Source organism: Dunckerocampus dactyliophorus, chromosome 10 (assembly GCF_027744805.1).
Source record: "Dunckerocampus dactyliophorus isolate RoL2022-P2 chromosome 10, RoL_Ddac_1.1, whole genome shotgun sequence".
Classification (NCBI taxonomy): domain Eukaryota; kingdom Metazoa; phylum Chordata; class Actinopteri; order Syngnathiformes; family Syngnathidae; genus Dunckerocampus; species Dunckerocampus dactyliophorus.
In genome coordinates, this window is record NC_072828.1 from 1,640,438 (window position 1) to 1,652,430 (window position 11,993).

The window sequence follows — 11,993 nt, forward strand, 5'->3', positions numbered from 1 at the left end:
TTGTTGGATGATCTTAAAACATTTAAGTGTGATAAACATGCAAAAAGACGAGAAGTCAGGAAGGGGGTAAACACGTTTTCACAGCCCTGTAGCGTATGTGGTCTATACAGTATATGAGGATATATGCTGGCAGTAAGTATGTTTTAGAGGTGGCAGTAAAAGTGATGAAGTGAAGTTTGGGGTGGAGGATGGATGAGTGTCGTGGGGACAGGCTGGCCGGAGGGTGCGCGTGTTGCTTTGCTAGAACGCTTCCTTCTAAGGTGATGGAAAGCATGAGCTCAGATGGCAGACAATAGCGAGAGTGTTTTTCCAGACGGCGCATAAAAACCTCCCTGGCCGCATGCGACACGGCCTTGTTGGCTCGCTTTTTTTTCCTGCCACATTGCCGCCATGCCCCGCCCCCACGCCCCCTTTCTGCCCTGGTGCACTTCCTTCTCCATCAATAAACGCCACCATGTGGGCCGGTGACAGGCTCGGGGGGTGCGGGCGTGGGTCGGGAGGTGAAGGAGGCCGCTGTGACGGAGCGTTCGTGCGGCCCGCTCATAAACGCTGCGGCACAGAGGGCACGTGTCCCACACACGGCCCCCGCCGAGACAAAAATACCACAACTTGATTTGGTTTTGCTTCTTTTTCATAATATTACAACTTTAATATTTCAACTCTACGCAGATAACGTAACGTGACATGATTGTCCTCATAACATCACGAGGTGTTTCTGGGAAAACTCTGACTTTTTCTTTACACATTTTTTCTCTTCATGTTTTGACTTTATTCTCAAAAAATGACAACTTTTTTTCATTTCTGCTGTTGTTGTCATTTTCCAATCATTTCAACTTTTTTCTTCAATAAATTTTGCAGATGTTCTTCTTGTAATATTTGGACTTCATTCCCATAATATTAGAACGTTTTCCTCAGCCTAATTTTACAGAGATGACAGCTTTATTTTTTTGTTTTTCATTACAATGTTATAGAAAAAACACAAAAATTTCAACTTTACGCTATTAAATGACACAATTTGTCCAAGTTTATTCTTGTAACATTGCGCCTTTCGTCTTGTTAGAATAGGACATTTTCTTCATGTTATTTTGACTTTCTTCTCATGAAATTATCCGCTTTTTTCATTTCTGCTGTTGTTTTTTTTTTCCATTTTCCAAATATTTAATTTTTTTTTCAAAATTAATCTTTGTCAATTTTTTTTCTCTGAATATTTTGACTTTATTCTCATGATATTATAACTTCATTTTCCAAAAATGACAACTTTCTTTTTTTTGGCTTTCATAATACTGCATCTTTTTAAAAATTGTACGAGAATAACATAATTTTAGGAGGAAATGTTAAGTCATTTTGGTAGCAGAAAGTTCAAATAATCAAGGAAAGAGACGTTATTTTTTTTAAGTCATAAAAGTATGAAAAACAAACAAAATCACAAATAAAGTTGTCATTTTTGGAATATTAGGCTGCAATATTATGAGAAACAAAAAAAAGAAAATAATTAACTTTGGACAATGATGTTGGGGAAAAAGTTATAATACTATGGGAATAAAGCCAAAATATTATGGGAACAATAACATAATATTATGGGGAATAAAGCCATATTATGTGAGTAAAAATCACAATATTATGGGAATAAAGCCAAAATATTATGGGAATAATAACATAATATTATGGGAATAAAGCCATATTATGTGAGTAAAAATCATAATATTATGGGAATAAAGTCAAAATATTATGGGAATAAAGTTATAATATTATGGGAATAATAATATAATATTATGGGACCAAAGTCGTAATATTATGGGAGTAAAATCCTAATATTATGGGAATAAAAGTCATAATATTATGAGAATGAAGTCATAATATTATGAGAATAAAGTCATAATATTATGAGAATAATAACATAATATTATGGGAATAACAACATATTATGAGAATAAAACACAGTATTATGGGAATAAAGTCATAATATTATGGGAATAATAACATAATATTATGGGAATCAGGTTCCAACATTATGGCAATATGTGATGTGTTCATGTTCACGCTTGTCTATGAGGAAAAGGTTTGGACCCCCCAGCTTAGACTTCAATGATGAGCAAAGCAAGAAAAGTCAGCAGTAGTAACGGATCCATTGAGGGAGTGGTGTCGTTTAGCCGAGCCGTCCAAGCGGTGACGTCTAACGTGATGTGAAGTTTGTGTTTTTAGCTTTTATGCTGTCGTTGCCGGTTGAACGCTCGCCACGGCCGCGCCGATCTTTATCAAGCTAACCTTCTTTCTCTGCTCCATCACGCCCTGTTGCGCTCATTCATTCAGCACTCATTCCCCACACGCCCCCTACCAGGCCCGCATCCTGCATCGCTCAGCACACCATGTCAAACCTTGGCTTGCTTTACTTGCACTACTACTACTACTACTACTAGTACTACTAGTACTACTAGTACTACTAACGTCACAAGTTTTTCCCCCAACCTCATTTTCCAACAATGACAGTATAATATTACAACTTTGACAAAAAACATCAAGACTGTGCTAGTAAAATGACATTATTTCTAATATTCTATTTCATAATATTACAAGTTTATTCTTGTAAAATTGGGATTTTTTTGTGCATATGCTTTCCTGGCTTTTATGAGGCACTACTTAAAAAAAAAAAAAGAAAAAGAAAAAGCTGCTCTCACTTTGGAAAATTACACCATGGATTTTATTCACTCATTTATATGACATCACCACTTTTTAAGGGGGGGTTAAACTCCTGGACAACCAGTGAATGGCCAAAAATCCTAAAACGTTATTAATACGCCCATAAACAAACGTCTATTTTTCACACATGGCTCGCTCCTCCCCCTCCAAACCCTCCTGCTAGCTGACTGAGGCTTTTGAAAATAAAATATAAGTGTAGCGAGCAGTTTTAGCTCATACAGCCTTTGTGGACCAAAAAAAGTGTGTCTTTTTAAAACAAAATTAAATAGGAAATAAAATAAAATTAAATTACATAGGAAATAAAATCAAATAAAATTAAATAGGAAATAAAATCAAATAAAATCGGAAAAAATAAAATTTGAAATAAAATAAAATAGGAACTAAAATAAAATAAAATAGGAAATAAAATAAAATAGGAAATAAAATAAAATAAAATAGGAAATAAAATAAAATAAAATAAAATAGGAAACAAAATAAAACAAAATAGGAAATAACATAAAATAAAAATTAAATAAAATAAGTGCAGCTAGTAGTTATAGTTTAGCTCATATAGTCTTTGTGGACAAAAAAAGTGTGGCTTTTTAGAATCAAATTCAATAAAATAAAATAGTCAAATAAAAAAGTGTAACATTTAGCTCATATAAACTTCAGGTGGCATACAACGATGGCATGAGGATGCTGCTTAAGGTGCCCCGCTGGTCTGGTGCCAGTCAAATGTTTGTTCAGGCTCTTGTACCAACTTGTGCTGCTGTGTTCCGGAACCTCATGTACAGATGAGATGTATGCGTGGTCTATCAGGCTGTGTAAGCAGCATCATATACTGTACGTGCTGACCAACCTGTACAAAGCACCGGCGCCTTAACCTACAGTATATAGCAAGGGATAGCCATCTTTTATTGTGTGTCTTTTTGTTTTAGAATGCTCTATGGACCATGTGTGTGTCTGAAATACAGTTGATGGTGATGATGATGATATAGTCTTGGTGAACAAAACCAATGTTGCTGTTAAATAAATCAATCAAATGAAATGAATACAATAAATCTAAATGAATGCAAATACAGGAAAAGATGAATCCATGATCCATCAACACACGATAGATTTCTAAGTTAGTTTCACTTTTGCATGTCACAACTATGGTGCATTCAAGGACAGCCGAACAAAATAGGAAATATAAATGCTTGTGGATAACGCATTAACAAATTACAATCTAGAACTGTCGGTCAGAATTGGAGGAGTACAAGTTGAGGAGCTTCCAGGGTTCCCCACCATGTCTCCATTCTACATCCTTCTTCCTTGCGTGCGCCGCTATTTCCATCTGGACGCTGATAAAAAAGCAAAAAAAGGCTTTATCTGAAAGATGCAGCAACGCAAGCAGACACCTGGTGCCCTGAAACACCTGAAAGACCTGAAAGACCTCCGCTGATAAACCAGCGGCAGCAGCACGTCTGGTGATACACTATCTCCTGCCTGACAGCCCCCCCACAGACACCATAAATACACACTCATACCACACGTACGCATCAGTTCAATTCAAATCAGGTAAGCGGAGCCTGGCTCAAAACCAATGTTGATGTTAAACTAAATAAATGAATGCAAATTCAATTTAATTAAATGACATTTAGGAAAATAAAATACAAATGTGTGTTGCTAAAAGTTATCATTTTGCTCATACTTTGGGGACAAAAAACAATGTTAAATAAAATAAAATAAAATAAAATAAAATAAAATAAAATTGGACAAAAACAATGTTGATGTTAAATAAAATAAATGAATGCAAATTAAATTGCATTAAATGAGCATAATGAGAACTTTTAGGAAAACACATTTTAAAGAAAGGAAATGAGATGAAATAAAAATGTGTGTTGCTAAAGTTATTATTATGCTCATATCATCTTAGTGGACAAAACCAACGTTGCTGTTAACTAAAAGAAATGAATGCAAATTAAATTAAATGAAATGAAATAAAATTGGGTGTTTTAAAAGTTCTCATTTTGATGACGTAGTCTTTGTAAACGGTGTAGCTGCCAACGACCATTTTGCTTGTGCAGGCTCTGCTTTTGAAGAGAAAACAAGGAGTGCATATGAATAGTTCATATTGCTATTGTTTTTAGACGCATTCATCTGCTTTTGTTCCCACAAGGCCCGTAAAGGCGGAGTTTGATGAGTGTGGCGTGGAAAAACCCAAGAACTCTGACGTCAAGCCCATCCAACACCTTAGGGACCAACTAGAATAGAAAAGCGGTGACCTCTGACCCCATAACTGTGCTCCTGGATGAGTGGGCAGAAATTCCCACACACACACACACACACACACACACGTGCACACACACACACACACATCTTCCCAGAAGTTGAAATATTTCTTAGGTTGGGGAAAAAGTTCTAATATTCTGGTAATAAAGTGTAAACATGATGGGAATAAAGTTATAACATTACAAGAAAACGTACAAGACGAAAGCTGAAATAGTTGAAAAATGGAAAAATAAAGTCAAAATATGAAGAGAAAACAAAGCATATTCTAACAAAAAAGGTAGTTGAAATATTACAGAAAATAATCATTCATGGTAGGAGAAACAGGCAAAGCAAATGAAAGTCGTCATGACTATTTTTCTTTAGTATAGGAGGGGGCAAGCTGCCCGTTTTGCTGGTATGGGTTGCCGACCCCCGGTATGTGCGATAGGAAGCCGTCACCGTGCTGACACATGCAAGGCTGCCTGTGATTGGATGCTGGCAGCAGTGATGGGAAGCAGCGTTCTTTAAGCATCACTCCTCCATTGTTGCCACATCATTCACACGCCATCGTTCCCCAACATCCACGTCACGCCGTCCTGACCCACACTTCGTAAATGAACTACGCACACACACACACACACACACACACACACACTGCTTTTCTCACAATTGACCAATCATGTAGCTACATTTCCTCTTTCCACCACCACAGAAAGTCAACTTCATGGAAGAGTGCGTGTGTGTGTGTGTGTGTGCATGTGTGTGTGTGTGTGTGCACGCCTGCAGGCTGAAGGTAAAGTCAACATCTGTGAGGGTCGTTGATGTTTCCCCAACGTGTGACGTGAGGAAGGAAGGCCAGACGGGCTGTTGGCTTCTTCCAGCCGCAGGATGATGGGATGATAGGAGAGGAATAGTGAAAGAGACCCTGTCTGCTCTGCCGTCTACTTTTCCCTCCAGCTACACTCCCTGTCCCGTAGCTTGCCCTCACTCCGTCCCATCTCCGTTTGCAAGCAGAAACTGCTGCTACCAACATATTCAATCAAAAAAAACACTCATGTCAGTACAATTTGTGTTGCTAGACGTTACCATTTTTTTCCTCTAGTCTCTTTTTATGGAAAAAAACAATGTTGCTACTAAAAAATACAAAAGTAAGCAAAGCAAAGCAGCGTAATGTAACGTAACATACTGTAACGAAACATACTGTAACGAAACACACTGTAGCGTAACACACTGTAGCGTAACACACTTTAACGAAACACACAGTAGCGTAACATACTGTAACGTAACATACTGTAACGTAACATACTGTAAAGTAACATACTGTAACGTAACATACTGTAACAAAACATACTGTAACAAAACATACTGTAACGTAACATACTGTAACGTAACATACTGTAACGTAACATACTGTAACAAAACATACTGTAACGAAACACACTGTAACGTAACATACTGTAACATAACATACTGTAACGAAACACTGTAACGTAACATACTGTAACGTAACATACTGTAACGTAACATACTGTAACGTAATACTGTAACAAAACATACTGTAACGAAACACACTGTAACGTAACATACTGTAACGAAACACACTGTAGCGTAACGTACTGTAAAGTAACATACTGTAACGTAACATACTGTAACGTAACATACTGGAACGAAACATACTGTAGCGTAACATACTGCAACAAAACACACTAGCGTAAAGTACTGTAAAGTAACATACTGTAACGTAACATACTGTAACATAACGTACTGTAACGAAACATACTGTAGCGTAACATACTGTAACGAAACATACTGTAGCGTAACATCCTGTAAAGTAACACACTGTAGCGTAACGTACTGTAAAGTAACATATTGTAACGTAACATACTGTAACATAACATACTGTAACGAAACATACTGTAACGAAACATACTGTAACGTAACATCCTGTAAAGTAACACACTGTAGCGTAACGTACTGTAAAGTAACATATTGTAACGTAACATACTGTAACGAAACATACTGTAACGAAACATACTGTAACGTAACATACTGTAACGTAACATACTGTAACGAAACACACTGTAGCGTAACACACTGTAGCGTAACACACTTTAACGAAACACACAGTAGCGTAACATACTGTAACGTAACATACTGTAACGTAACATACTGTAAAGTAACATACTGTAACGTAACATACTGTAACGTAACATACTGTAACTAAACATACTGTAACAAAACATACTGTAACGAAACACACTGTAACGTAACATACTGTAACGAAACACACTGTAGCGTAACGTACTGTAAAGTAACATACTGTAACGTAACATACTGTAACGTAACATACTGTAACGTAAGATACTGGAACAAAACATACTGTAGCATAACATACTGCAACAAAACACACTAGCGTAAAGTACTGTAAAGTAACATACTGTAACGTAACATACTGTAACATAACATACTGTAACGAAACATACTGTAGCGTAACATACTGTAACGAAACATACTGTAGCGTAACATCCTGTAAAGTAACACACTGTAGCGTAACGTACTGTAAAGTAACATATTGTAACGTAACATACTGTAACGAAACATACTGTAACGAAACATACTGTAACGTAACATACTGTAACGTAACATACTGTAACGAAACACACTGTAGCGTAACGTACTGTAAAGTAACACACTGTAACATAACATACTGTAACGAAACATACTGTAGCGTAACATACTGTAACAAAACACACTAGCGTAAAGTACTGTAAAGTAACATACTGTAACGAAACATACTGTAGCGTAACATATTGTAACGTAACATACTGTAACGAAAAATACTGTAGCGTAACATACTGTAAAGTAACACACTGTAGCGTAACGTACTGTAACAAAACATACTGTAACGTAGCATACTGTAACGTAACATACTTTAACGAAACATAATGTAAAGTAACACACTGTAGCGTAACATAATGTAACAAAACACACTGTAGCGTAACATAATGTAACGAAACACACTGTAGCGTAACATACTGTAACGAAACATACCGTAGCATAACATACTGTGACGTAACACATTGTACCATAATGTACGGGTGCCTAACAAATTGTAACACACGTAGCGTAACATACTGTAGCATAAAATGTTGTAACGTACACTGTAGCGTTAAACATTGTAATATATTATATTATAACACATTGTAACGTAATGTACTGTAGCCTAACACATTGTAACGTACACTGTAGCGTAACGTACGTAGCGTAACATACTGTAACGTAAAACATTGTAATGTAACATACTGTAACATAACACATTGTAACGTAATGTACTGTAGCCTGACACGTTGTAATGTATGTAATGTAACAAACTGTAGCGTAACATGTAACGTACACTGTCGCGTAAAACATTGTAACGTAACATTTTGTAATGTAACACATTGTGACACAATGTACTGTAGCCTAACACATTGTAACATACATAGTGTAACATAATGTAACGTACTGTAATGTAACATATGATTACATAACACAACACAAAGCAACGTAGCATATCGTAACATAACATAATGTACTGTAACATAACATATTGTAACCTAAAGCAAAGCAAAGCAGCGTAGCATAGCATACAGTAACATAATGCATCGTAGAGTAATGTAACACAATTTAAGGTAGCGTAGCATAAGGTAGCGTGAAGTAACATAGCATAACGCAGAGCAAAGCAGCGTTAGGCGTAGTGTAGCGTGAAGTCAAGTTAGCTCAGGTGGTGTCCTAAAAAAAGTGGATTCACGTTGATGAAAGAGTAAGCGTATAGAGTTAGGTTGCTAACATCTTGGAAAGGACCCCCCCGTAGTGTAGGACGTACAGTTGCAGCACAGGTGAGTGGAGTTACCGCAGACAGGATGCTAGCACTCTAGCATTCCTCATCGACTAATGAAAACATTACTTCTGTTATCGTTCAATTGTTTGGTGAAATACAAACAACAAATGTGGGAAGACAGATCCAAACACTGAACTTACAGTATCATGCTCTTACCCTCTGGAGCCGCAAACCTAATACCAGTTTTTTGAGTCTTTCCTGTATTCATTTGTGTAACTCTACAACAAAACGTTGCCCGCTATAATTACTGATTTTTGTAAAGCATTTTTCTTTAATATTTCAACTCTAAAAATGACATTGCCGTCATAATATAACCATTTTTGGTTAGAATAGGACCCTTTTCTCTTCATATTTTGACTTTATTTTCGTAAAAATTACAGCTTTAGCAACTTAAAAAAACAATTATGTCTTTTCGCTTGAAAATTTCAATTCTGTTGTACTAAAAATTAAAAAATAAAAATCCCAATTAAAAAATAAAAATGACTTTAGTCTCGTGATATTTGGTCGTCATTCTCGTAAAATGACAGCTTTTTTTCCCATTTCTGAGATGTTTTTTCCAACTATTTCAACTTTCTTCTGGTACATTTTCTTCCTGTAATATTATGACTTTATTCCCATAACAGTAAGAGTTTATTTTCGTAGAATTGCACCTTTTTTGGTTAGAATATGAGTCTTTTCTCTTCATATTTTGACTTTATTCTCGTAAATTGCCAGCTTTTTTTTCCATTTCTGATGTTTTTTTTCCAACTGTTTCAACTTTCTTCTTGTAATATTATGACTTCATTCCCATATGATCACTTTTCCCCCAACATATTTTTCATTTTGTTTTCTTTGTTTCCCGTAATATTACAACTCTTAAAAAGTAACATCCTTTTTCTTTCATATTTCCACTTCGTGATATTACCAGTTTATTCTCATACAATTGCGCCTTTTTTATTGTTAGAATAGATTTTTTTCTTTTAATATTTTGATGTTATTCTTGTAAAGTTACAGCATTTTTTTCCATTTCTGCTGTTTTTTTCAACTTTCTTCTCGTCCATTTTCGTCTTGTAATGTTATGACTTTTCCCCCAACCTACTTTCCATTTTGTTTTCTTTGTATCTCATGATCCTGTATTATGACTTAAAAAATAACATTTTTTTCTGTAATATTTCGACTCTATGCTACTACATTATTTTTCCTCATAATATTACCAGTTCATTCTCATAAAATTGTGCCTTTTTATCTTTAGAGTACGACTTTTTTCTCTTAATAGTTTGACTTTATTCTCGTAAAATTGCAGCTTTTTTTCCAACTTTTTTTCATTTTCTTCTTGTAATATTGCAACCTTATTCCCGTGATATTTGGGCTGTATTAGCGTAAGTTGTCCTGTGTGGAATTAGGCGCCCGCAGGTCAAGTTGCTTACAGTCGTGGTGCACGTCCATCATTCCACACAGGAAGCAACAAGGAAGGTGACCCCACGACCCCACCTGCTCGTTGTCGTCGGAGCCGCACTCGGGAGGCACGCTTGATCTAGATGTTGATCTTCCCACGCCGCGTGGCATCGATGACTGATGGCCAGCTGACTCAGCCGACGGGAGAGGTCTGACCTATCTCATACGCTCCAAGCGCTTTGTCACGATGGCGTGGAAAAACATTCCAAATAAGACAAATAGTCACTGCTGGCCCGTCCAAAGCACACATTCCTCTTCAAAGAACAACTTGGATCCCATTTGGGCCTAAATGAGGCATGAATGATATCCTTTTGGTCGTATACAGTAGCTACTTTACTGTATGTGTACGTGTAATAGGTCAGTATTTCTCAGGATTTCATGACGCTATTAATCATAATGACATTTCTTTGCTGATTGGCCAATTCATTTGATATATATAATATTGTTAGATCATTATTATTATTATTATTGAGTATAAGTATAACAGTTAAACATGGTACCTGACCAATAGGTTCATTTAATAATAATAAATAATAGTTACATTTTTTTAAACTACTTTTTCTTTGTTTTAATCTGGTTTTATGACGAATTAATATTTTAATTAATACTAATATCTTTATTAATACTGTATTTATATATAATTTATATATATAATTATAATGTATAACATGATTCATAATAATTGTTATAAGAAATTATCATAATACGTTAGTATTAGTATATTGTTATTATAATACAATAATTTATATTATGTGTATAAAATATAATTGTAACTAATTATATTTATTATACAATTACATAATTATAATTATAATTATTATAATAACAATTATTATTTACTGTAACATAATAACAATAGTAATAGTAATAATAATAATAATAATTTACCAATATTAATAATTATAATATTAATAAATGTATAACATACAAGTACTTATTAGTGTATTATTATTATAATAAGAAAATAATAATTATTAGTAGTAGTAGCAATAGTAATAGTATATAATAGTAATAATAATGAAATAATTAGTATATTATTATAATAGAAAAATTATCACTTTATAACATAATATTAATAACAATAATATTAATAATTGTTATTATCATTATTTATATCAGTGAATTATTATTCTTACTATTGTATTATTCTTATTGTTATGATTATTATTATCCTATAATAATAATAATATACAAATAATATAATAATTATGATCGTTATCAGTGAATTATTATTGGTATACTATAATAATAATAATATTATTATCAGTGAATTACCATCATTATATTATTATTATTATGCTATCATAATAATATTATAACAATAATATAATAATAACTGTTATGATCGTTATTATCAGTGAATTATTATGATTATTAATAGTATATAATATAATAATAATAATAATAATGATTATTATTATCAGTGAATTCTTATCATTATTATTATTAGTAGTAGTAGCAGTAGCAGTAGTAGTAGTAGTAGTAGCAGTAGTAGTAGTAGTAGTAGTAGTAGTAGTAGCAGTAGTAGTCGTAGTCGTAGTAGTAGTCGTAGTAGTAGTAGCAGTAGTAGTAGTAGCAGTAGTAGTAGTAGTAGTAGTAGTAGTAGCAATAGTAGTAGTAGCAGTAGTAGTCGTAGTAGTAGTAGCAGTAGCAGTAGTAGTAGTAGTACTAGTAGTAGTAGTAGTAGTAGTAGTAGTAGTAGTAGTAGCAGTAGCAGTAGCGGTAGTAGTAGTAGCAGTAGTAGTAGTCG